At 42.0% G+C, this 27,473-nt stretch overlaps 1 protein-coding gene and 1 long non-coding RNA gene across 2 annotated transcripts in view; one reads left to right on the top strand and one right to left on the bottom strand.

Moving 5' to 3' along the window:
• The window catches only part of LOC117522767 (adhesion G protein-coupled receptor A3), a 1,389,271-nt gene that overhangs the window by 149,224 nt on the left and 1,212,574 nt on the right, over window positions 1-27,473 (top strand). The gene's annotated exons all lie outside the window — the stretch shown is intronic.
• Window positions 674-23,399, bottom strand: LOC117522769. The gene is made up of 3 exons (XR_004564325.1): window positions 23,323-23,399; window positions 1,509-1,519; window positions 674-690 (listed from the first exon to the last, which is right to left on the bottom strand). It is a non-coding gene; the product is annotated as an uncharacterized LOC117522769 (long non-coding RNA).

The following is a 27,473-nucleotide window of genomic DNA, read 5'->3' as shown; positions in this document are numbered from 1 at the left end:
CCAGAACTTTTTGAGGAAAGATTTAATGGGACTGTCATGGAGTGGTGCCAACTCTTCGCATGTGTCGCCAGGTTTCTCTTGCATTTTGAACAGTTTGATGTTGGTGAGGCAACAAAGCCCCTCACCAGTTACTCGGAAAGCTGCCACGATCGTCGTGAAGCCCCTGATCGTAGGTTGCCACAACTCATACTGTGTGAGAATCTTGAGGGAACTTTGTGAGGGGTTAGCGATGGATGAAGCTCTATTTTGAGTGATTGGATACAATAATGAGGATCTGACATTACTCATGGGAGTCACGCATGAGCTGCTCTGGGAGCACACCAAAATAGTGATGATGCTCAGAGAGAAATTATGCTTTTGGAAGCGCCAAGAGAGTCCAACAATGCTGCCTCAACTGCTGAACTACTACTACTACTACTAGTAGTAGTAGTAGTAGTAGTAGTAGTGGTGGTGGTGGTGGTAGTAGTCATACCAGCAGTAGCAGCTGCCTCTTCTTGAGGAGCTTTAGTTCTGCCAGTTTTCTGGAATCCAGGATAGGTGTTAAGTGGTAGCTTGTGTTGGTGAAGATGAAATTTTAATTTCAGTCTCTGAATCAAAATCTGCCATGGGGCGGGTAATCGGCGAGTGTATATATACGTGTATACACACACACCTTTAACCACTTATAGTCAAATTAAGGGTCACGGGGGGCTGGAGCCTATTCCAGCAGTCATAGAGCGCGGGGCAGGGTACACCCAGGACAGGTCACCAGTCTGTCACAGGGCCACAAACAGACAAACAAACACATTCACACCCACTCGCACACCTACGGACAATTTAAGTTTCCAGTCCACCTAACCAGCATGTCTTCGGATGTGGGGAGGAAACTGGAGCACCCAGAGGAAACCAACGCAAACACTGGGGAGAACATGCAAACTCCACACAGAAAGGCCACAGGCAGGAACTGAACCCATGACCTTCTCATTGTGAGGCAACAGTGCCAGCCACTAAGCCACCATGCTGCCTCTATACAGTGTGTATATATAATATATACTCTTTGCTTATTTGCTGTTTTATTTTCCTTGTCTGATATTCCACAGTGGCTTTTTTTCTTGTCTGCCAAGATGCTGTTTCTGCTCTCCCCTCTTCAGAGTTCTGAGTATTTCTGCATGAATATTTCATAGACATGCATGTATTGCCTGTCCATATTCTCCTTTGCATTACCTAAGAAAAAAATAAAAAATGCTGTGAAATGCAGAAATGTGTAAACACTTTAAAATCATATGTCAAGTGTGCACACTGAGAGCTGGTTATTAATCTGATGATACATGAGTAGAATGACCCTGATAAAACATGCTGCATCTAACATCTCATGGTGTGAGGAGTAATGCCTCTCTATATGTCTCTCTGATTTATCTCTCGTGATACAGAAGCTTAAAGCACAGATACTTGATACTTTTGATGAGCGCTCACTCAGGTATCAGCCTTGTGGAATCCTTTCAGATCTCTCACTTTTCTCTCTCTCAAACCAAAAACATTTCTCCATGTCTTATCCAAGTGCTCAAGAAGCGTGAGGTTAAGGCTGATGCGTGATACTGCTGTATGTCCAAGTTTTCCCTTAATAAGCAGCTATTGATTAATCTCCAGCAGGAAAGCGGTTGTGTTTTGTCAAGGTTTCTTCCAGGCCTTGGTGGAAGTGTATTGATACATCACTCATAGGTTGTGCTGGTTCGCTGGCCTGCAGATTGCCAATATAAAAAGCCCTGTAACTTTCACTTGTATGGTGCTTTATAGAAACAGCTGATCAGTTCTGCTTTAGACTTTAATGATTCACTGAAGGAGCTGCTACAGTCTGGTGCAGAGGGTGAGAGGAGTTGTCCATGATGGATTTGAACTTGGCTAACACCCTCCTCTCAGCCACCTCCTCCAGAGTGGAGGTGGAAGGAAAGTTCAAGGAAAGTTGACTAGAAGGGAAAAGTGTGGTAGGAAAAGATGCACAAGCAATAGATTAATGTATATTTCATGCTGCTGAATCATGACATGCCGTGAGACTGCATTGTGCACAATACAAACACAGCATCACTTCACATGGAAAATGGTGTACTCTTGTTTTTGGCGGCAATCACCAAAAGCAGTCACAAAAGTGCAGTTTTGTTTTGGAAAGGGGAAAAACAAGGCAAGTGGGAGCGGGCGTGTCAATAAGTGTTTAAGTGCTTACACACCTAGCCAGGGTAGCTGTGGTCTCTCGCCTGCATAACCACATTGACTTGTTTGAGTTCTGGGTCATAATCCAACCACAAAACTTGTCCACTTTGCATTTTGATTTCCATTTCCATTTATTTGTACAAGGACCAGCATACAATTACATTATGCTCATCAAGCAGAGATGTTTGTACCAGATTGTAGCTGCAACAGCTAATTTCCATCTGTAGTCCTTGAGGTCAGGGGGATACACATAGGGCTATTAAATAAATCACAAACAACCTACAAAATATATAATACTAATTCATAAAATATATAATATTAACTTAATTCTTCCGTCATTCATTTCTAAAATACTGTGCCATATCAAAACGTTTAAAACAACCATTCATAAGTCACCCTGTCACTCATAACATGCAGCATCAAAACATCAAAATTGTCAAGACATTCATAAATTCATCTAAACCTCTCAATTACTGTACAATATCAAAACACTTGTAAAAAATATTCACCCTTCATACAGTTCTCAACAAAAATATAATGCAACACTTTTGGTTTTGCTCCCATTTTGTATGAGATGAACTCAAAGATCTAAAACTTTTTCCACATACACAATATCACCATTTCCCTCAAATATTGTTCACAAACCAGTTAAATCGTGATAGTGAGCACTTCTCCTTTGCTGAGATAATCCATCCCACCTCACAGATGTGACATACCAAGATGCTGATTAGACACTATGATTAGTGCACAGGTGTGCCTTAGACTGTCCACAATAAAAGGCCACTCTGAAAGGTGCAGTTTTGTTTTATTGGGGGGGGGATACCAGTCAGTATCTGGTGTGACCATCATTTGCCTCATGCAGTGCAACACATCTCCTTCGCATCATCCGTGAAGAGAACACCTCTCCAACGTGCCAAATGCCAGCGAATGTGAACATTTGCCCACTCAAGTCGGTTACGACGACGAACTGGAGCCAGGTCGAGACCCCAATGAGGACGACGAGCATGCAGATGAGCTTCCCTGAGACGGTTTCTGACAGTTTGTGCAGAAATTCTTTGGTTATGCAAACCGATTGTTCCAGCAGCTGTCCAAGTGGCTTGTCTCAGACGATCTTGGAGGTGAACATGCTGGATGTGGAGGTCCTGGGCTGGTGTGGTTACACGTGGTCTGCGGTTGTGAGGCTGGTTGGATGTACTGCCAAATTCTCTGAAACGCCTTTGGAGACGGCTTATGGTAGAGACATGAACATTCAGTACACGAGCAACAGCTCTGGTTGACATTCCTGCTGTCAGCATGCCAATTGCACGCTCCATCAAATCTTGCGACATCTGTGGCATTGTGCTGTGTGATAAAACTGCACCTTTCAGAGTGGCCTTTTATTGTGGGCAGTCTAAGGCACACCTGTGCACTAATCATGGTGTCTAATCAGCATCTTGGTATGGCACACCTGTGAGGTGGGATGGATTATCTCAGCAAAGGAGAAGTGCTCACTATCACAGATTTAGACTGGTTTGTGAAAAATATTTGAGGGAAATCGTGATATTGTGTAAGTGGAAAAAGTTTTAGATCTTTGAGTTCATCTCATACAAAATGGGAGCAAAACCAAAGTGTTGCATTTATATTTTTGTTGAGTGTAGAATCAGAATACTTATTACACATGTTCAGTGTTACCTTTAGCAGTGCTATATATTTAGTGCCTACATCTTTGGTTTTGAAGAAGCCATGATTTTACCTTTACAGAAAATGTCTTAAAGTCTGGTTGTGTTTTTATTTCTTCTGATAATATATTCCACTTCTTTGTGGCTCTGTAAGAAAATGTCGATTGTGCAAATGCAGTCTTACATTTGGGAATGGTACACTGCCTCCGAGTGGTTGCTCTTGTTACCCTTGTTGTTGTATCAGAGGACAGGTGAATGAAGTTCTTGAGAGGTGGCGGAGCTTGATTATGAACTATTTTGTATACCATTTGAACCTCATGGAAAAAGATAAAATTTTCAAAGCTGAGCATAGCATATTTGCTCAAAATATGACAATGATGATATTGAATACTTTTTTGATCAAGGATTTTAAGAGCCCTTTTATACAGGGACTCCAAAGGTCTTAACATTGTTAGATTTGCTTGAGCCCAACTTGTTATACAGTAAGAAAAATGAGGTATTATCATTGCATTTAGAAAGCATTTTTCAGCCTCTGTTGTTAATGTGTTTCTTATGCTTTTAAAAGTAACTAAATTAAATTTCAAAGTGTTTGAGATCTTTTTGTATATGCTTCTTAAAACTGAGAGTTGAATCTAATGTAAGCCCTAAATATTTGAACTCAGTTACATTTTTTATAATTTGATCATTGATAATAATATTTGGATATACTGTTGTTTTATTCTTAATAGTGAAATACATGGCTGCTGTTTTTTCCAAGTTTAATGTTAGACAGGATTCCTGAAGCCAGGTAGAAACTCTTCCCATGGCTATAGTTAATTTGGTCACAACCTCAGTCATATTTGTTCCGTGTGTGTATATTATTGTATCATCTGCGTACATTTGTATGCTCACATTGTCACATACTGAAGGTAAATCATCTATATATAAAGAAAATAATGCCGGGCCCAAAACTGACCCTTGTGGTAAACCTATATTGCAGAGTTTTATCTCAGATACTACATTATTAATTCTGACACATTGATTTCGCCCTGATAAATAAGATTTTAACCAACTTATTGTGTTTTCTGATAGTTTGAATCTTTGTAATTTTGAATTTTGTGGGCAGTCTAAGGCACACCTGTGCACTAATCATGGTGTCTAATCAGCATCTTGATATGGCACACCTGTGAGGTGGGATGGATTATCTCAGCAAAGGAGAAGTGCTCACTATCACAGATTTAGACTGGTTTGTGAACAGTATTTGAGGGAAATGGTGATATTGTGTATGTGGAAAAAGTTTTAGATCTTTGAGTTCATCTCATACAAAATGGGAGCAAAACCAAAAGTGTTGCGTTTATATTTTTGTTGAGGCTAAATAAAAACACATATATCCTTATCACAGTTACCACAGTCCCCGCAAACAAAAGCAGGCTGTGAAAATGTTCAACATTTTTTTGTTTGGTGCTTAAGAAAGTGAAACTCTATTTGAGAAACATTAGTAACTAAACCATCTGAATCTTGTCAAATATTAATTTTGAAAATTACAGCCTCCAGCTCCCAGAAAACAGAAAACCTGTACCTCATAATATTACATTAATTCAAGTTTGATGAACTCACTATTTCATTCAAATATCATGAATCTATCAGAATCAGAAGAAGTTTATTGCCATTGCCAGTGAACAGGATTCACAGACTAGGAATTTGCTTCGGTACAATGGTGCAACATTAAGAAGAGATAAAATGCTAAGATAAAATATAACGTGTCAAAATAAGATAAAATATAAGATAAAAAAAGAAATATGAAAGGCTGTGTGCAACAGAAAAACAGAGAAACAGAAAAAACAGTGCAGTGGGAGGAGTGCAATTAAAAACCAAAGTACATTGTCTAAAGTGACCCGTGATAAAATTATAAAGTGACAGAGTTAAGCTTAAGGTGACTGAGTTAAGCTTAAGGTGACTGAGTTATGAGGTGTTCATGAGTCTAACGGCAGAGGGGAAGAAACTGTTCTTATGGCGGGAGGTTCTGGTCCGGATGGACCGTAGCCTCCTGCTCGAGGGGAGTGGTTTGAATAGACCGTGTGCAGGGTGAGAAGGGTCAGCTGTGATCCGACCTGCTCGACCCAGAGTCCTGGAGACGTGCAGGTCGTGGAGAGATGGAAGGCTACAGCCGATCACCTTCTCAGCAGAGGCCACAATGCGCTGCAGTCTGTGTCTGTCCCTGGCTGTGGCCCCGGCGTACCACACCGTGATGGAGGAGCAGAGGATGGACTCGATGATGGCTGTGTAGAACTGTACCATCAGCTGGACAGGCAGCTTGGCCTTCTTCAGCTGCCGCAGGAAGTACATCCTCTGCTGGGCCTTCTTGATGAGGGAGCTGATGGTTGACTCCCACTTGAGGTCCTGGGTGATGGTGGTGCCGAGGAAGCGGTGACAGACCACAGTGGTGATGGGGCTGTTGGTGAGGGCAAGGGAGGGCGGGTGCGCTGTGGCTTTCCTGAAGTCCACGATCATCTCCACTGTTTTCTGGGCGTTGAGCTCCAAGTTGTTGCTGCTGCACCAGGTCACCAGCCGGTCCATCTCCCTTCTGTAGGCAGACTCATCCCCATCCGAAATGAATTCGATGAGGGTGGTGTCGTCCGCAAACTTGATGAGTTTTACAGAGTCGTGGCTGGAGGTGCAGCAGTTAGTGTAGAGGGAGAAGAGCAGAGGGGAAAGGACACAGCCCTGTGGAGATCCTGTGCTGAGAGCCCGAGTGTTCGAGACATTTTTTTCCCAGCCTCACACACTGACTCCGGTCCATCAGGAAGTCTGTGATCCACCTGCAGGTGGCGTTGGGCACGTGGAGCAGAGAAAGCTTGTCATGGAGCAAAGCTGGAAGGATGGTGTTGAATGCAGAGCTGAAGTCCACAAACAGGATCCTAGCGTAGGTTCCTGGGGAGTCCAGGTGCTGCAGGATGGAGTGCAGGGCCAGGTTTATGGCGTCATCTACAGACCTGTTGGCTCTGTAGGCAAACTGCAGGGGGTCCAGGAGGGGGTCGGTGATGGACTTCAGGTGGGATAAAACCAGGCATTTGAAGGTCTTCATGACTACAGACATGAGAGCCACAGGCCTGTAGTCATTAAGTCCAGTGACGCGTGGTTTCTTGGGGACTGGAACTATGATTGAGGACTTGAAAGAGACTGGAACATGTCATGACTCCAGGGAGGTGTTGAAGATCCCCGTGAAGACTGGGGCCAGCTCATCAGTGCAGTGTCTCAGGGTGGCAGGAGAGACACAGTCTGGGCCCAGGGCCTTACGTGGATACAGCCTTTTGGAATGTCTCCTCACGTCCTCCTGTTGGACTGAGAGGGCAACAGGGGGAGTGGGGAGGGCAGCAGTGATAGGTGGGAGGTCCAGAGTGTTTGAATATCCAGTTGTGTGGGGGGTGGGGAGGTGCGAGTCCTTGTCTTCAAAGCGTGAATAGAAGACGTTCACGTCATTGGCCAGCTTGAGTTCGTCAATAGAACGAGGTGCTTTGGGCTTGTAGTTGGTGATCTCTTTCAACCCCCTCCACACAGAGGCCGAGTCATTGGCAGAGAACCTTTGCTGCAGACGTGAACTGTACATGGATTTAGCCTTTGCCACCTCCTTGCTAAATCTGTACTTTGCACCTCTATAGCTGTCTCTGTCTCCTTCTCTGAAAGCCACCTCTTTCTGCTGACGGAGCTGCTGGAGTTTAGGTGTGAACCAGGGCTTGTCATTGTTATATCTCACCCTGGTACGCTGTGGGATGATGCTATCTTCACAGAAATGAATATATGACGTCACAGTGTCCGTGTAGTCATCTAGACTGTCTGTTGAAGCCTCAAACATATACCAATCTGTGGTGGCCAAGCACGCGCGTAGCTCCTCCACAGCTTCATTGCCTCACACTTTAGACGTCCTCACAACAGGTTTAGAGAGTTTAAGTCTCTGTCTGTACGTGGGGATCAAGTGGACCATCACATGATCTGAGAGTCCCAAAGCTGCACGGGCCACCGCGCGGTAGGCGCCACTCACTGTCGTGTAACAATGATCTAACGTGCTCCCTTCTCTAGTCGGGCATTTAACAAACTGTTTGTATTTTTGTAATTCCTGACTGAGATTCCCTTTGTTAAAATCACCGAGAATTATAACAAGAGAGTCCGGAAAGTCTCTCTCCACGCTCATAATCTGATCTGTGAGCGCGCGCTCGGTGGAATATACACAGAGCAAACTCACGTGGAGAGTAGAACGGTCTGCAGTTTATGAGGAGATATTCCAGAGAGGGACAGCGGTGTTGGGAGATCACAGTCACATTGGAGCACCAGGCATTGTTGATATAGAAGCAGAGTCCTCCCCCTCTAGTTTTTCCACATGAGAGTGCTCGGTCTCTGTCTGCGCGGAGGAGTTGGAATCCCTCTAGTTGGAGCACGCAGTCCGGTGTCTGTGCATTTAACCACATGTCCGTGAAGCACAGTACACAAGATGAGGAGAAATCTCTATTCTTCTTCATCAGCAGTGCCAGCTCATCCATCTTGTTGTGGAGTGAGCGGACGTTGGAGAGTAATATCCCAGGTAGGGGCGTGCGCGTGCCCCTTCGTCTGAGGTGCACAAGAGCTCCAGCTTGTTTTCCTCTCCGCCGTCATCTCACTTTTTTGTCCAAAAGTGAACCAGTTCAGCTGCAGGCACTAAAAAAACTGACGTAATGTCCGTGGGTGTTGATGATTGATGTTTAGAAGCTCCTCGCGGGTGTAGGGACACGATGACACACGATTCACGCACAAAAACAGACAAAACAGGGAGCACCAGAATACCAGGGCGCCTTCACGTGGCGCCATCTTGGAAGGGTTCAGGGTCAGTATGGTTCACTACACACAACCACAGCCATGCACTGCAATATGTGGTTCTTACCAAGATAAAAAAAAAAAACTTAGATTCAGAAATGTAGAAAATGTATCTTGCTTTAAGAGATAATTTCTTATGTTAAGTGTTCAATTATACACAACAATCTTAATTCAAGAAATCCTGTCAAGGGAAATTATCTTGCTGTATAGACATATAATTTTGCTTGTTCTGAGTACATTTTCTCTCAGATTTAGTGCTTCTATCTTGTTTTTGACATGCCTTTTTTGCAGTGTGGGGAAGACTGCTTATTTGACATTTGTCAAGGAGACACTAATTGGCATCCAGAAGGTCATTACTGAAAGGGTTGGCTGTTTGCAGTACTCCATCAAACCATATTCAAGGAATGTTGACTAGAAGGGAAAAGTGTGGTAGGAAAAGATGCACAAGCAACAGGAATGACGGCAGCCTTGAGAGGACCATCTTGCAAATCTGCTGACAAGCGTCATGGAGATGCTGATTTCCTTTTCCAGCAGGACTTGGCACTCATCGACACTCCCAAAACTACTAGTCATTGCTTTGCTGACCATGGTATTACTTACTCGATTGACCCCGTAGACAATACCTCATAGATTCCCTCAGGGGTAGTGTCAAAAGGAAAATGAGACACCACACCCAACAATACAGATGAGATGAAAAGCCCACTATCAAATCAACCTGAGCTTCCATAACACCTCAGCAGTGCCACAGGCTGATTGCCTTTGTACCACACCACACTAACACAGCAATTAATTTGAACAGAGCCCCAACCAAGCATTAAGTCCAAAAATGAACATGCTTTGAATGGCTGCATGCATCAAAATTGACAAGCTGACTCAAGCCATTGTGAATAGATACATTTTGTGAGTATTTGGCCAGTACACCTTCAATAAAATTGGTAAATGGCTGTGAGTGGCCACTTCAAGCATTTAAAGTTAATTCAATTTCACTTTTGTTTCATTTATATAGTGCCAAATCACAACAAAACTGCCTCAAGGAAAATTACAGCACACTCTCCGATTATGGGCAGTCAGGCTCAAACTAGGTCGGCAAGTGTGTGACATCATGGCAGGGTTTGGCCAGGCTGGAAAAAACAGTCTGTCATTAAGAAACTTAGGAGACTGGCTTGTGTTTACATTTTTTCTCTGCCATTCTGCTCTTTAAGTGCTTTATATGGAAATGGCAACTTTCAAATTTTGAATCATGTTAATACATGATTCAAAATTTGAAAGTTGAAGATGGTGAAATGGAAGCTACTTGCATTTGGGTGCGGCAGTGAGACAAAAATGAAAATTACCCTTCATGAATTCCCGACAGGAAGAAGCAACAAGATGCATGGGCCTGATTTGTCAAGAGGACGTAAAGGGACTGGGATGGTCCCACAAAAATTCTAGCATATGTAGTTTCCATTTCACTTATTACAGCTACATAAATGAGATGCAGTTCAGCATGGGGCTAGCCAAGTTCCTAAAGCTGAAGGATGCCACCCCCAACCTTTACCCCAAAACTCTTGCATGTGGCCCACTGAGTACTTGCAGAGCAGTCAATGGTTGACTTCTTGAATGTGAATCCACACTGTATCGAGTAAGTAGGACCGAATCGTGTTCAGAATAATTACTGAAGAGCACTGCTTCGAGTACAGAGAGAAGTGTAGTACCCCTATGACTGTTACAATCCAGGGATCACCCTTTATATTGCAAAGAGCTCAGTCACCAATGCAACCAAAATAATCACTGTTCACTGTTCAGTAAATTATGTTTTGTCTGCGAAATAAAATGTATTGCCATTAGTTCTAGTTGAGAACATAATGTAGAATTTTACATATATATATATATATATATATATATATATATATATATATATATATATATATATATATATATATATATATATGCAGTAAAAACCACCTATACTGTCATTGTATAAACTGGATACTCACACTCACCGGACGAAAGCAAAAATCCCAATGCTTTGGTCAGCTTTCCATGTAATAAAGTATACAATGGATTTTATATATGAGGTCTGTTAGAAAAGTATCCGACCTTTTTATTTTATGCAAAAAATATATGGATTTAATTCATATGTTTTTACGACAGCCAAGCTTGAACCTCTGTGCGCATGCGTGAGTTTTTCCACGCCTGTCGGGTGCATCATTCGCCTGTGGGCAGGCTTTGAGTGAGCACTGGTCCACCCCTCTCGTCGTTGTTTCATTTCGAGGAAATGGCGGAATGAGTTGGGCTTTTTTTCCATCAGAATTTTTTCAGAAACTGTTAGAGACAGGCAGCTGGTTAACCATTCGAAAAATTGATCTGGCTTTCGGTGAAAATTTTACGGGCTTCACAAAGAATAAGGAGTGTTACTACAGCTTTAAGGACAGCCCACAATGGCACACAGCGCGCCGCGCTCCGAGCCGCCATCGAGAGGCAGAAACCACCACATCATTTCTAAATGGATGGCTGTGTGGAGCTGGGACCGTCGTGTGCAATATCTCTGGTTATCACAAGAGCTGGACATCAGCCATTTTACGGCAGATTTCACTTTTTAACAAGAAATAAAATCTCTTGTTTCTTGGTTTCTGCCTCTCGATGGCGGCTCGGAGCGCAGCGCGCCGTGCGCCATTGTGGGCTGTCCTTAAAGCTGTAGTAACACTCCTTATTCTTTGTGAAGCCCGTAAAATTTTCACCGAAAGCCAGATAAATTTTTCGAATGGTTTCCAGCTGCCTGTCTCTAACAGTTCATTCCGCCATTTCCTCACAATGAAATGATGACGAGAGGGGTGGACCGGGCTCACTCAAAGCCTGCCCACAGGCGAATGACGCACCCGACAGGCCTGGAAAAACTCAAGCATGTGCACTAAGGTTCAAGCTTGGCTGACGTAAAAACATATAAATCAAATCCATATATTTTTTGCATAAAATAAAAAGGTCGGATACTTTTCTCACAGACCTCGTAATTTCGCTCACAATAGACAACACATCCTGCTTGATCTTAAGGGATTTTCATTAAAAACCTCTCAGATGTACCAGACAGAACAGTCTTGACGTGCCCAGTAACAGAGGTACAAATTGAAGTTCAGCACTGACACTCACCGATTCGAGGAAAGTGGGTACATTTATTTTTTTTCAAACTCTGCTCAGACCTCGCACCTAAACGAGACAGGGTGTAATTCAAGGCCGGTGATTACTGACAAAATGGTGCTTGTTGCCTGCACTGTAATATGGTGTTAGGTTTCACACATATCCCTGGGTGTGATGAACCAAACTGCTTTAGATCAGAACCCTCTACCTGGCTGTGAACCCTCCAGTGAGACCACAAGGGCTACGACTTGTCACTTATACATTTTCACTCCTTCTCCTCCCATCATATTTTAAAAGGTTTTTTGCAGTACACCCCGCCAATTACATTTCAATCATGGATCAAATACTTTTGGCAGAAAAGTCTGCAAATATAACCAACTTTACAACACAGTTGAAAAAGATGCTAAAATGATCCACAATTCATGGATGAAAATTGTACATACCATATTGCTGGTTTGGAGGTTGATGGTTGCAATAAGTGGAGCTCGTTGAGAGACAACTTAATCCAGAAAAAAAAAAAAAAAAAAACGCTGTTCCTACAGCAAACTGCATAAAGAAGTGACTGAGAACTTTAAACTGTCACGTGCACGTCTACGTCATTGCATGGCCATGGAGTTACAGAGTTGCAGAAGCATAAATCAGGCTTTAGGATTTTAAGTTACCTCTCTGCAGAGTACTTAGAAAAGTGGATTGTGTCTGTCTCATACATATAATGGATTTTGACCGTCTTATACCTATTACGGATTTCAATTATAACAGACATAATTCATTGGCTCACCTGAATCCATTGAATGCAAAATTTACTGTGTGTATATATATATATATATATATATATATATATATATATATATATATATATATATATATTGGGCAGCACGGTGACTTAGTGGTTAGGACTGTTGCCTCACAGTGAGAAGGTCATGGGTTTGATTCCCGCCTGTGGCCTTTCTGTGTGGAGTTTGCATGTTGTCCCCGTGTTTGCGTGGATTTCCTCCAGGTGCTCATGTTTCCTCCCTCATCCAAAGACATGCGGGTTAGGTGGATTGGAATCTTTAAATTGTCCATAGGTGTGCAAATGGGTGTGAATGTGTTTGTTTGTCTGTTTGTGGCCCTGTGACAGACTGGCGTCCTGTCCTGGGTGTACCCCGCCTTGCGCTCTATGACTGCTGGGATAGGCTCCAGCAGTCAGGCTCAAACCAGTTCGACAAGTGTGTGACCCCGAGTGCAAACAAGGGAGCAGCCGAAGGGACTTACTGTATGTATATATATATATATATATATATATATATATATATATATATATATATATATCACATGGACAACTATATGTGGCTTTTTCCAGAGGAAGGCCACTTACTGATGTGTTTGTTAAAGTTGATGCAACTTCAAAACAAGGACTCAGGATAATGCATTAGTAACACAGAATTTTGTCTATCCTTAAGTGCTATGAACAGTACATCAAAATAAATATCTGTGTTGTCAGTTTTAAAACATGACATCACCTAAATGGGGCAAATAATAATACATTTATTCACAAAAGTTTATCATTTAATTTACTGCACTGTCACTTAAAACCATTATAAAAATGTTCAATAATTTGTTCCCACCCTTGTTTGGAATGTTTGACCCTTGTGTCTGAGGGTGCAATGACATAGACCATTTGCTGCAGCCCACAGACACAATACGGAGTCTTTCAGCTCCTGCCTTTTTGTAAGCAGTGTATCTGCAGAACATAACTTAAAATATAAATAAAGACTTGGACAGCTGCTCCAGGCATTTGTCATTGCCTGTTTACATACATAACTTTCAATTCTGTTTTTTCTGTGATTTCCTGGATGTTACGCAGAGGCCCGAGATAGGCAGACAGGGGCCAACACACATACATACAAAGCACAGGACATGCTTGAATTTGCACAAACAGAAGCTGCCTGTCCCTGAGTGGGACGTCTGTCCACAGAGGGAGGTGTAGCCACCTGGAAAACAAAAGAAAAGCATGGGAGAAATCCCAGTTACAGCACAGTGTCCCTTATGATCTCACTGCTCTCTACCGTTGCTCTGCCTCACCATATGTGGCAATGAAAATGTGTTGCTGATGGTTTTGGCCATCGAAATGCATTTATTGTGCAGTCATTTTTCAGTACATCTGTGAGTGAGATATTGTTAAATTGACCTGTTTAATGTGCATAGTAGTCTACCTCACTGTGTCTACATGCTGACTTATTTGTAGTGGTTTTCTGCTGTTGCAAAGCATTATGTCAAAATGAATCCAAACTGACAAAGCGTCTGTTGAAGATTGATGTCAGAACTAACAATAGTAAAAATCCATATGAATTGTTGCTCAGTACCTGTTGGCTCTTCAAACTGTTGGCTGTAAACTCAACTCTTCAGTCCCACACAGTGAAATAATGCTTTGTATGGAACGTTGGCACTCCATAACATCTGATACCATGTATATGTGCATAATTTCAATTACAATAAATTCAGATAAAACTGAAGTTATTGTACTTGGCCCCACAAATCTTAGAAACATGGTGTCTAACCAGATCCTTACTCTGGATGGCATTACCCTGACCTCTAGTAATACTGTGAGAAATCTTGGAGTCATTTTTGATCAGGATATGTCATTCAATGCGCATATTAAGCAAATATGTAGGATTGCTTTTTTACATTTGCGCAATATCTCTAAAATTAGAAAGGTCTTGTCTCAGAGTGATGCTGAAAAACTAATTCATGCATTTATTTCCTCTAGGCTGGACTATTGTAATTCATTATTATCAGGTTGTCCTAAAGGTTCCCTGAAAAGCCTTCAGTTAATTCAAAATGCTGCAGCTAGAGTACTGACGGGGACTAGAAGGAGAGAGCATATCTCACCCATATTGGCCTCTCTTCATTGGCTTCCTGTTAATTCTAGAATAGAATTTAAAATTCTTCTTCTTACTTATAAGGTTTTGAATAATCAGGTCCCATCTTATCTTAGGGACCTCATAGTACCATATCACCCCAATAGAGCGCTTCGCTCTCAGACTGCAGGCTTACTTGTAGTTCCTAGGGTTTGTAAGAGTAGAATGGGAGGCAGAGCCTTCAGCTTTCAGGCTCCTCTCCTGTGGAACCAGCTCCCAATTCAGATCAGGGAGACAAACACCATCTCTACTTTTAAGATTAGGCTTAAAACTTTCCTTTTTCCTAAAGCTTATAGTTAGGGCTGGATCAGGTGACCCTGAACCATCCCTTAGTTATGCTGCTATAGACTTAGACTGCTGGGGGGTTCCCATGATGCACTGAGTGTTTCTTTCTCTTTTTGCTCTGTATGCACCACTCTGCATTTAATCATTAGTGATTGATCTCTGCTCTCTTCCACAGCATGTCTTTTTCCTGATTCTCTCCCCTCAGCCCCAACCAGTCCCAGCAGAAGACTGCCCCTCCCTGAGCCTGGTTCTGCTGGAGGTTTCTTCCTGTTAAAAGAGAGTTTTTCCTTCCCACTGTCGCCAAGTGCTTGCTCATAGAGGGTCGTTTTGATCGTTGGGGTTTTTCTGTAATTATTGTATGGCTTTTGCCTTACAATATAAAGTGCGTTGGGGCAACTGTTGTTGTGATTTGGCGCTATATAAATAAAATTGATTTGATTTGAATTTAGTGGATGATGAACAGTAATTTTTTTCTGTTTGTGTTGACTTGGATTTGCATGATGTTACCCACATTTTATTTCTTCGCATGTGTGTGTGTGTACTGTAAATCAGTGGGCTTAACTTCAGTGATGTGCTCAGTACATGTATACATGTATACCTTTGTTGGTAACAGTGTAGAACGCACAACCTGAAATGTGATTTTAATCCCTATCTGTTAGTGATGTGAAGTAAAGGGAAAGCCAAGATGTCCCTATTAGAAATGATGCAGAAAGTGATTAAAGCCTTTGCTAATATTTCCCTACTCTCTTTGACCCAAGGACTGTCTACAAAATTGAATTCCAATCCATAAAGCACTTTTTCAGTGAAAGTGTCTAAACAGGCAAGGTCAGTGACATTCCCCCACTTCCCCCTCTCTGCTTTGAGAGCAAGTGAATAGGTTCAACCTCCCCAGAGGGCCCACTTGTGCAATGGCAAATCAATGCAAAAATTATTCCATTTGTTTATATGCATTCTCTTGTTATTCTAAGTTTTTCCATATGATGTGATTAACTCATTAAAAATGGAGGAGTTGCCTATGTGTTGGCCAAATGCCCAATAATAAAATTTTATAATTGCTACTTCTCAACAAAAGGCAATGCATGAGTTTTTGGTTTTCTGTTTTGCCATTGTTGTCCATTCGGCTGCTCCCGGTTTCATTCAGGGTCGCCACAGCGGATACAGCCACATCTGCATCAGTAATTGGCACAAGTTTTACGCCGGATGCCCTTCCTGATGCAACTCCAGTTTTACCTGGAGAAACACACACAGCCACCGGTGTTCCAAAGAGGTCTCCCATCCAAGTACTAACCAGATCCTGCTCTGCTTAGCTTCTGAGATCTGATGGGATCAGGCTGACACAGAGCAGATCGTGTTTTCTGTTTTGCCATTGCATTTCAGTTTTTGAAATGAAACATCTGTTAGGGCCCCATCACACTAGAGCAGGAATGCTGCACGAATCACACGAATTGGAAAAACAAACAGAATTCAGAAAATTTCAAGTCCAGACTTAAGATGCACTTATTTTCTCTTTCGTATGGCTAGCATACTGGCATAGTATAGTTCTACACATTTTACTCCTTTAATTCATTTTATTAGGAAACGGAGTGTGCTGCGGCCTCAACTTTACCTAAATTCTGGGTCTTTTAGTAAAACTTAGAGCTAGTGGCCGGCGATCACCTTAGTATTTCCTGTTTTTCTTGTTGTTTAATGCTGGCAAATTATACTGTATTTCTTGTTTTTCTGATGCCTGATTCTGTTTTTTTTTTTTCTCTCTGTTTAAGGTGCAGCTCCATCCAGAGATGGATGTGGTATTTGTGTTGGAGATCCTCCTGTCCTGTGTACCAACAGCATTTCATGTATATACGTTTTGTGAATTGTTCTGTAATTTGTGTCTGTAGCACAGGGTCACCCCTTTGAGTCTGGTCTGCTTGAGGTTTCTTCCTCAGAGGTAGTTTTTCCTTACCACTGCTGCTCTGGGGGTTAGTAAAGTTAGACCTCACTTGTGTGAAGCACCTTGAGGCAACTCTGTTGTGATTTGGCGATATATAAATGAAAATAAATTGAAAATTGAATTGAGAATTGGAGCTGCAATCGTACAGGACAGACATTCGTACAGCTGAGTAAGAATACCCAGAATGTGGTACGAAGCCAGCACGAATTAGGAGTGCAGCAGCACCCGAATCCAGGTGGACTACCTAGAATGCAGGTCGAATGCAAACATAAACCTTCTCCCATGAAAAAATAAAAACAGAATAAATTAAAAAAGACAAGGAATAAAAGCAACACAGCTCGAAACCACACAATGCCAGGCTCGCTGACAGAACAGTCCCCCCTAAAAATCCATCCACCCTGCCTTCACTACACATGCATGTGTCAGCAGAGTCATTTCAGAGAGTCAGCAGCGATTCACCGATTATCACTGTGCATCTGCTTAAAATGGCCTTGTTTCTTCTTAAAACTGACTTTAGAATGATTTAAGAGGTTTTAATTTATCATCTGATGGTTAATAATCACATTATTCCCTTTTATCCCTCTGGGTGTAGAAAGTCAGACTCAGAGATTCAGTCTCTGATGCGCTGCTGTGACGTTCTGATCACTCTGCCATATTTTATTATGAAATAATGCTGAATTCATGTGGAAATGATTTTTGTATGAAAGCTTCAGATATCTGTCGCTGAGATGGATGATGACTGGAGTGGAGTGCAGTTTTAAGGAGAAAAAAGCCATAATCAGCAAATTGCTGCCAACGCACTGAAATGACGCATGTGCAGTGAAGGCAGGGCAGTCCAATTTTTAGAGGGGACCGTATGGTCAGTGACAGCAGCACCCGAGGTCTGGGTGGAAAGCAAGCCTGGGGGGATATCAGGCTGAGCACTGTGGTCCAGTCTTTTGAGGACCTGGTGTTTTACACTGCTGGGTGTTGTGCTCGCATCATATTAAAGATATTAAAGACTGCTCCTCTCTAAGGTGGTCCTGAAGTGCAAAACACAAGAGCAAATCGTACAGCACAACAGCAAATCACACAAACACAACAGCAAACCGCACAACACAACAGCAAATCACACAGCACAACAGCAAATCACACAAACACAACAGAAAACCGCACAACACAACAGCAAACCGCACAGCATAACAGCAAATCACACAACACAACAGCAAATCACACAACACAACAGCAAATCACAAAAACACAACAGCAAACCACAAAAACACAACAGCAAACCACAAAAACACAACAGCAAATCACACAACACAACAGCAAATCACACAGCACAACAGCAAATCACACAGCACAACAGCAAACCGCACAACACAACAGCAAATCACACAACACAACAGCAAACCGCACAGCACAACAGCAAACCACACAGCATAACAGCAAACCACACAACACAACAGCAAACCACACAACACAACAGCAAACCGCACAAACACAACAGCAAACCGCACAAACACAACAGCAAACCACACAACAGCAAACCACACAGCACAACAGCAAACCACACAACACAACAGCAAATCACACAACACAACAGCAAATCACACAACACAACAGCAAACCACACAACACAACAGCAAATCACACAACACAACAGCAAACCACACAGCACAACAGCAAATCACACAACACAACAGCAAACCACACAACAGCAAATCACACAGCACAACAGCAAACCACACAACAGCAAATCACACAACACAACAGCAAACCACACAGCACAACAGCAAATCACACAGCACAACAGCAAACCACACAGCACAACAGCAAATCACACAGCACAAAACCAAACCACACAGCACAACAGCAAATCACACAGCACAAAACCAAACCACACAACACAACAGCAAATCACACAGCACAACAGCAAACCACACAACAGCAAACCACACAGCACAACAGCAAACCACACAACACAACAGCAAACCACACAGCATAATTGCAAACCACACAACACAACAGCAAACCACACAGCACAACAGCAAATCACACAGCACAACAGCAAATCACACAGCACAACAGCAAATCACACAGCACAACAGCAAATCACACAGCACAACAGCAAACCACACAGCACAACAGCAAATCACACAGCACAACAGCAAATCACACAGCACAACAGCAAATCACACAGCACAACAGCAAACCACACAGCACAGCAGCAAATCACACAGCACAACAGCAAACCACACAGCACAACAGCAAATCACACAGCACAACAGCAAACCACACAACAGCAAATCAAAAAAACACAACAGCAAATCAAAAAACACAACAGCAAATCGCACAACACTACAGCAAATCGCACAACAGCAAATCAAAAAAACACAACAACAAATCAAAAAACACAACAGCAGATCAAAAAACACAACAGCAAATCGCACAGCAGCAAAAGAGAAACGACAACAACATTAACCAAAACGGAAAAGGTAGTTACCTTCGGGCGACACGAATCGTCACTGATTGGACGCTGGTCCGTCCTGTCCTGTGAACCGGAAGGTTTACACGTTTTTAAAATATGAACGCCACTAGTAAAAACGTATGTGCTCTTATTAAAGAATATTGTGATGGGCAACTCTTCGATTATCGGACTATGTAGCAAGCTCTCCATCAAAACACAGGATTCACGTTAGACCTTACCTGTGTGAAGCGCCTTGAGGCAACTCTGTTGTGATTTGGCGCTATATAAAGGAAATAAATTGAAATAAATTAAATTGAAATTAAACATGATGTAGTCATGAGGTTATTGAAACAACTGAATTTGAAATAAACTGAAACCATAAATGGTTTCAGTTTATCATACCCATCTACATGCCATATGTAGTTTGGACCCATGGAGTGATAGGTACATCTTGTAAACCTCCTGCATGTTCTCAAAGCTGTCCCTTGTGGATTCAGTTATAATTTAGTCTTCTGTTCAGCCCTGCTTCTTTTAAACGTGTCTCCAGCGTACGAAGAGTAATGTGTATGTTATGAATTGTCGACAGCATATCCAGTATAACGTTATATTCATGTCCTGCATCAAAATATTCTTTAATAAGAGCACATACGTTTTCACTAGCGGTGCTCATATTTTGAAAACATGTAAACCTTCCAGTTCACAGAACAGGACGGACCACCGTCCAATCAGCGACAATTCGTGTCGCCCGAAGATACCTACCTTTTCCCTTTTGGTTAATGTTGTTGTCGTTTCTCTTTTACTGTTGTGCTGTGTGATTTGCTGTTGTGCTGTGCGATTTGCAAGCATCACCACAACCAACCACTGCAAAGCAACCAAATGCGGTGCTGCATTTATGCAGTGCTTCTCCGTGAAAGTAAAAAAAAAACAAGACAAAACAGAAGAGCCATGCCAGCCAGTTTTGTCGGTGCTGAAGTTTTCCCTTTAAGTGCATGTTAACACCGATTGTGCGCTCCACTCCAGCATGAGCTGATCCGTGCATGTGTGTGTCAGGGTGTCTGCATTTGGGGTCCAGAGTGGAGATAGCCCTCTTTTCACCCTCCAAAGTCTCCTCTTCCTCAGCGGGGGCGCAGACTCCACCTGTTATCCTTTATCGCCTTGTCTTTTAAACTTGTTTGTCAGAGTCAAACACTACATGTGATGCTCAGCGTCACAGTGCTAGCCAAGTCAGCCAGCTTTGAGATTCACTGATGCAGCGCCTGTGATTGGTGTTATGACATCCAAATTGAATATGTAATCACACATGCATTGTCTTTCCACCCCATATGTCAGACGAGTCATCTAAATTATCATGTCATCATGGTTGTTAGTCCCCGTCCACATGGTCGCAGTGCACATCAAGGTGTCATGGAGACACACTGGCTTTCTGTAACACATTAAAATATATCCTTTGTGCCCCAAACAAGATGCAGGCGTGGGGTGTGGGAGGGGGTAGCCTGATTGGCGGCACAATCGGGACACTATCAGACTGCGTCAAATGCTGGTGAGTTGCCATTTTGGATGCCAGTTTGAATGCCATCCAAGTGAGCAGTCACACAGCAGTATGACTGACGTACGAATATTCCCTAGTTCGACTCCAGCACGACTGTCGTGTGCCTGTTCTCTGCATTAGTGCTGGACATGCCAATTTGACATATTTCCCTAAGTGCCACATGAATGCTGTCCGAGGAATTTGAATGCAGCTCGAAAGCAGCATGACTGGCATGAATGTCATTCGAATCATGCTGCAGGTCGAATGCAGTTTGAGTTCAGGTCAAATTGCACAAATGACATTCAAATACTCATCCCTACAGCAGTACAAATGTGGTACAACTGACTCCACCACTGTTGGATGTTTTCCAGCACAAGCGATACACGAATGTGCCGACTGCTGTAGAAATGCTGCGTGAGGTGTTTGAATGCAGTTTGAATGCAGCATGAATTGCACCAATGTCATTTGAATGTCAATTCGTACGCATTGGCACAATTTGTACTCTAGTGTAAGGGGTTATTAAATTTGTAAGGACATAATAAAATCATAGGCATTGATTTATTTGTCTGTTCGTCTTTTAGCAAGATTATATCAAAACTACTGCACATATTTGGATGAAATTTTCAACACAGTTTGATATTAGGCCAAGGAAGGATCCATCACATTTTGGAGGTGATCCTGATCCAGATTCTGGATCAAGTTTCACTTTATATAGTCTTTGAAGGATTACTGTTAGCAGGCTTAAGTCAAAACTACTGCATGGATTCTCACTAAATTTTCACCACAGATACAAATTAGGCCATGGAAGAGTCCATTAAATTTTGGAGGTGATCTGGATCCGGATTAAGAATCAAGTTTCACATTCTATAGGCTTTGAAGGATTACGTCGAAACTAATTCACGGATTAGCACCAAATTTGCACCACAGACATTTATTAGTGCATGGAAGACTCCACTGAATTCTGGAGGTGATCCAGATCTGGATTGGGGGCATACAGAAATCTCTGTTTGCTCTTGTTTGTCTTGTATTTGTCTTGACTGTTTATTTAGACTTTCTGTAGAAGCAGTGGAAATTTGGAATGAATGGGAAGTATCTTATTGGTAAGAGCATGGCACACACAGAAATAAAGTATCTGTGCCATGTCTGCCTTCCCTGCTAAATCCCAGGTCATACGACACTAACGAAGGACACCAAAGCCAAACAAAAAAACAACAAATCTGGACTTACGTTGACTTTCGGAGACATCATTTAACCATTGTCCAACTTCGTTCCTGTAGCTCGCGTTTTGTCAGAATTTTCAAACTGTTTAAAATTGTGAACGAATCTCGACGACAACCTCAATTCGTCTATATTCCATTTTGCTTTCTGTGTTGATGTTTCCTCATCATTTGCATAGTTCCCCTACATCAGTGTTCTGTTTGATTGTCATCCAACTTCATCCAACCTCCCAAGTCTGACGTCTTGCGCGAACATTGATGATATCTGAACGGCTCAATAACTAAGGCTCCAATGAGCTGAACATGACTCATTCATGGTGCGACGAAAAGCAACGCTTTCATACAGAAAAAATAACGGCAAGAACATTTTATCAACTACTTTAACTATTTACACACATTCCAGCCACAGACGGTCGGAATGTGCGTGCACCAGACCCTTCACCTACAGGTGCTGCGGACACCACAGGCTGACTGCAGACTTGAGCACAGGTTGGCACTCAGTCTCACACCCGCTGTCAAGTCACGTCATCATGAATGTTTTGTTTTGATTTTGTTTAAAGCATCAAGGTCACTTTTCGCTTCATTTTTCTTTTGTTAGTTTCAGTTTCCGGTGATGGGAGAAGTGCAGGCTCATTCGTACACACTTTGTCAACGATTTGGGACTTTGGGACTTTTTCCCTTTCCTCAGCTATCGTCATGTGCCGAGTGACTGGGCCCTAAGCTATTCCAACAGCATTTCGGTGTTAAAAAGCCCCTTTCAGGAATATACTGTAAGAGTACCTTTTGTTCCTTACTGCAGTACATTTAATATTGGTTTTTCCCTTTCTTAAAATGGAAAATTGTGAGATTAAAAGGACGTTGCCAGTGAATCATTTGCTGTCAGGAATTGCTTGTTATGGGAGGAAATTCATGGTGCATTCAGGTGTGCCTTACAATGGCCAATAAGACTTGCTTTCAAAGGAAATACTTATTTTTCTGCATTTTTCTTTGTCAAATACTATATTTTAATCATTCTTTATGTTAAAATCAAAACAATATCCCATTTAGTTGTATGTAGGAAAGTTTTTTGTAAATGCAGTAATTGTTTAGTTGTAGATATGATCACACATTTGCCTGTTGTTTACCACATTTTGTATAGCTTAAGACAGTGAGTTTTTTTTTGGAAATACATCTGAAAATATGGGGTCATCTACTGTATATAGGGCTGACATTCACAACAATAAAAGTACAAACCACATCCTTACTCACACCTACGGACAATTTAAAGTCTCCAATTCATCTTACCTGTATGTCTTTAGAATTGGTAGGAAGCCAGATGCAGCAACCCACACAAACAAGGGGAGAACATGCAAACTCCACACAGAAAGGCCTCGTTTCAGACGAGTATCTGGTATGGATAAAGCATTTTTGGCGAGCACGAGCATGATCAGAATAAAAATCATCAATATCTGTGCTTGTGCTAAAGGAAAATTCTCATTGACTGACTGACTGTCTTCACGCTCTGTGATTGGCCAGTCATACACAGCGCCCACCCCTCCCTACACAGACACAGCTTCTCTCTCACACACACACACACACACACACACACACACACACACACACACACACACACACACACACACACACACACACACACACACACACAGGATCTCTCTCTGTGCTTGGCTGGATTCTGTCTCACGTTTCTGTGTCAGTACTCTTGCCCAGCTTAAGTTTTCTTCAGCTCGCCTCTTTTTCTGTTTGTCTGATATTTGAAGTTATTTGATGAACTTGTTTCGTACCATACGCGGTGCTTTTGACAAGAAAGAGCTGAAAATGGCTCCTGTCGCGTCGATCACTGCCTCCACACTGGTGAGATTTTTTTAATTTATTTATTTTTTAACCATTTGTTTGCTCTTCATTTTGTTGGTCATATAAACTCAGTTGGAAAACTTTGCTCTTGCTCGTGCTTTTGAGAAGAATACAGTGAACAAGGCTGACATATTATTTCCCTGTTTGCCATCACTGGTTGGCAAACAGACCACTTCTTCCGAATGGTTTCCACCTGGCTGTCTCTCACAGTTTCTGGAAAAATTTGATTCAGCGCTGCCCCAATCGTTCAGACATTTTCCTCGCAATGAAAATCCAACGAGGGGGGAGGACCAGTGCTCACTCAAAGCCTACTCACAGGCGAATGACGCAACCGACAGGCGTGAAAAAACTCACGCATGCGCACGAAGGTTCAAGGTTGGCTCATGCAAGCACACGTGATTCAAATCCATAAGGTTTTTGAAAAAAATAAAAAAGGTCTGATACTTTTTGGACAGACCTCGTACAGATGTATGCAAAAGTTTGGGCACACCTGGTCATTTTCATGATTTTCCTTTATAAATCATTGGTTGTCTGGATCAGAAATTTCAGTTAAATATATCATACAGCACACAAACACACTGATATTTGAGAATTAAAATGAAGTTTCTAGTATTTACAGAAAGTGTGCAATAATTATTTAACCAAAATTAGGCAGGTCCATAACTTTGGGCGCCCTTGTCATTCTATTGATTTGAATACATTTAGCAATAATTACTGGAACACAGAATTGGTTTGGTATGCTCATTGACCCTTGACCTCCTTACACAGGTGAATCCAATCATGAGAAAGGGTATTTAAGGTGGCCATTTACAAATGTTTCTCCTCTTTGCATCTCCTCTAATGAGTGCCAACATGGCAACTCATGGCAACAACTCTCAAATGACCTGAAAAGAAAGACTGTTCAACATCATGTTTTAGGGAAAGGATACAAAAAGCTATCTCAGAGATTTCAGCTGTCAGTTTCCACTGTGAGGAACATAGTGAGGAAATGGAATACCACGGGCACAGTACTAGTTAAGGCCCGAAGTGGCAGGCCAAGAAAAATCTCAGATAGGCTGAAGCGAAGGATGGTGAGAACAGTCATAGTCAACCCACAGACCTGCTACAAAGACCTACAACATGATTTTGCTGCAGATAGTGTCTCTGTGCATTGTTCAAATATACTTGGACAAAGAGATGCTGTATAATGCTGTAATGTAGAGGAAGCCTTTTCTGTGTGCACGCTGCAAACAGAGTCTTTTGAGGTATGCTAAAGCACATTTGGACAAGCCAGCTTCATTTTGGAATAAGGTTCTGTCGATTGATGAAACTAAAATTGAGTTATTTGGACATAACAAGGGGTGGTATGCATGGCTGAAAAAAACAAAACACAGCATTCCTAGAAAAAAAAAAAAAAACACTTGCTACCTACAGTAAAATTTGGAGGAGGTTCCATCATGCTGTGTGGCTGTGTGGCCAGTGCAGGTACTGGGAATCTTGCTAAAGTTGAGGGTCACATGGATTCCAGTCAATATCAGCAGATTCTTGAGAACAATGTTCATGAATGTGTCAAATTTGAAGTTGTGCTGTTGCTGGATCGTTGAACAAGACAACTGCCCTGAACACTGCTCAAAATCTACTAAGGCATTCATGTAGAGGAACAAGTACAATGTTCTTGAAAGGCCATCTCAGTCCCCAGACCTGAATATTATTGAAAATCTGTTTTGTGATTTTAAGCGGGCTGTCCATGCTCAGAAACCAACAAACCTGAGATGTTTTGTAAAGAAGAATGCAGGTTCTCATTGGAAACTATAGAGGCTGTTATTTCTGTAAGAGGAGGATCTACTAAATATTGATGTATTTTTTTTTTTTTTTTTTTCTGTTGGGGTGCCCAAATTTGTGCACCTTCCTAATTTTGTTTAGGGGTGGCGGCCAAGTGGTTAATGCGCTTGGTTTCAGTGCAGAAGGTTCCGTGTTCAAATCCCACCCCTGCCACATTTCTCCATGTAATGTGGAGTTGCGTCAGGAAGGGCATCCGGCATAAAACCTGTGCCAATTCAACATGCAGATCCACCTTGGATTTGCTGTGGCGATCCTGAGTGCAAAACAAGGGAGCAGCCGAAGGGACTTACTTGTCTGCTATATGATATATTTAACTGAAATTGCTGATCCAAACAACCAATGATTTATAAAGGAAAATCATGGACATCATCTGGGGAGCCCAAACTTTTACATACCACTGTATTTCAGTACAGTTACTTCATGAGAGGATTTGGAAAGAAATCTTGAACAATGTCAACTCTTGTTTCTGGAACCTGTGGCAGTGTTTTGATTTTTTTTTTTTTTAAATTAGACGTGACATGGCTGAGAACCCATGAGACCTTGTGTAACAGACACAGAAAGTAAAAACAGATACAATAAGAAGAATCACAACATGGTACTTCTGGGCTAGTAGTAGCTGTACATACTGCACAACATTAAGACTACTGGGTTTTACCATAGCAACTCAAAGTGTTGCATTGCTACTGCAAGGGAACGTCTTGTGCCTATGGCCATTATCCCTTGGGATATGACTCTTGTACTTTAAGCCACATCATTAAAAAATCATAATGATTAGGTATGCATATGGTGTATGATCCTAATAACTGATCGCATCCAGCACTCAGGCCACCAGTTAAAACCATTTGTTTAAATGTTTAATTCTAAACCTGACACATCATATTAGATGTGTGTTGTTCAATGATGTCCAAATGTAACTGTCATCTCAGATGTTAACATGAATTTACTCACAAACGTTTGTGTTCATCATGTCTATTCAGTGAGAGGGGGCTTCCTATCTTCAGTCCTGCTTTTCCTGCCAAGGCAAGTCTTATCACTCTGGGGAGAAATGGGTACTTTCCCTGTGGACAAAAATGCACATTAAATCCCAATTACCCGTCTCTTTCCTAACCTGGCCAGTGACGAGGCAATCTTATTAAAAGGAGATGAGAAGGTGTCACAATGTGACCTTGTCCCAGAGTGTGTGTGTGTGTGTGTATGTATGCATGCGTGTGCATGCACACGTGTGGTTGTGTGATGACAGGAGACACACAACATAACTCATGCAAAGAAATCTCACAGATCCCAATTATGTGCATCAAACCACAGCATCACAAAGAGTAAGCAGCCCTGCTGCAAAAAATTCAAGATGTGGCTGCAGCAAATTATATTTTAGCAGTTATGAAATCCACAAATGCCCAATCAAGGTGGATTTAAATTGTGCTATAGAATAAGATAAGATGTGGTTCACGTTGCACTGTAGTTTGTTTGTTTTCTGGTTAAAATATTCTCATGGCACTTTTCATGTGATGTCATATGAAACTTGAAGCACTTTTCATGTATATTCCGACAAGTTTTTGCACATATGTGCAATGCACATAACACATTAACAGTAATGTTAAGAAATATACCTTCTGCATTTTGATTAGATAAAATTAGATTAGACATAACCTTATTGATCCTGTAGAAGACTGAGGTTTTAGCAGCACACAGGTTAAGAAGCAGTGTCAAAAGTG

This window comes from Thalassophryne amazonica, chromosome 13 (assembly GCF_902500255.1).
Source record: "Thalassophryne amazonica chromosome 13, fThaAma1.1, whole genome shotgun sequence".
Taxonomy (NCBI): domain Eukaryota; kingdom Metazoa; phylum Chordata; class Actinopteri; order Batrachoidiformes; family Batrachoididae; genus Thalassophryne; species Thalassophryne amazonica.
The sequence above is the reverse complement of the archived record's forward strand: the minus strand, read 5'-3'. Positions and strand labels throughout refer to the sequence as shown.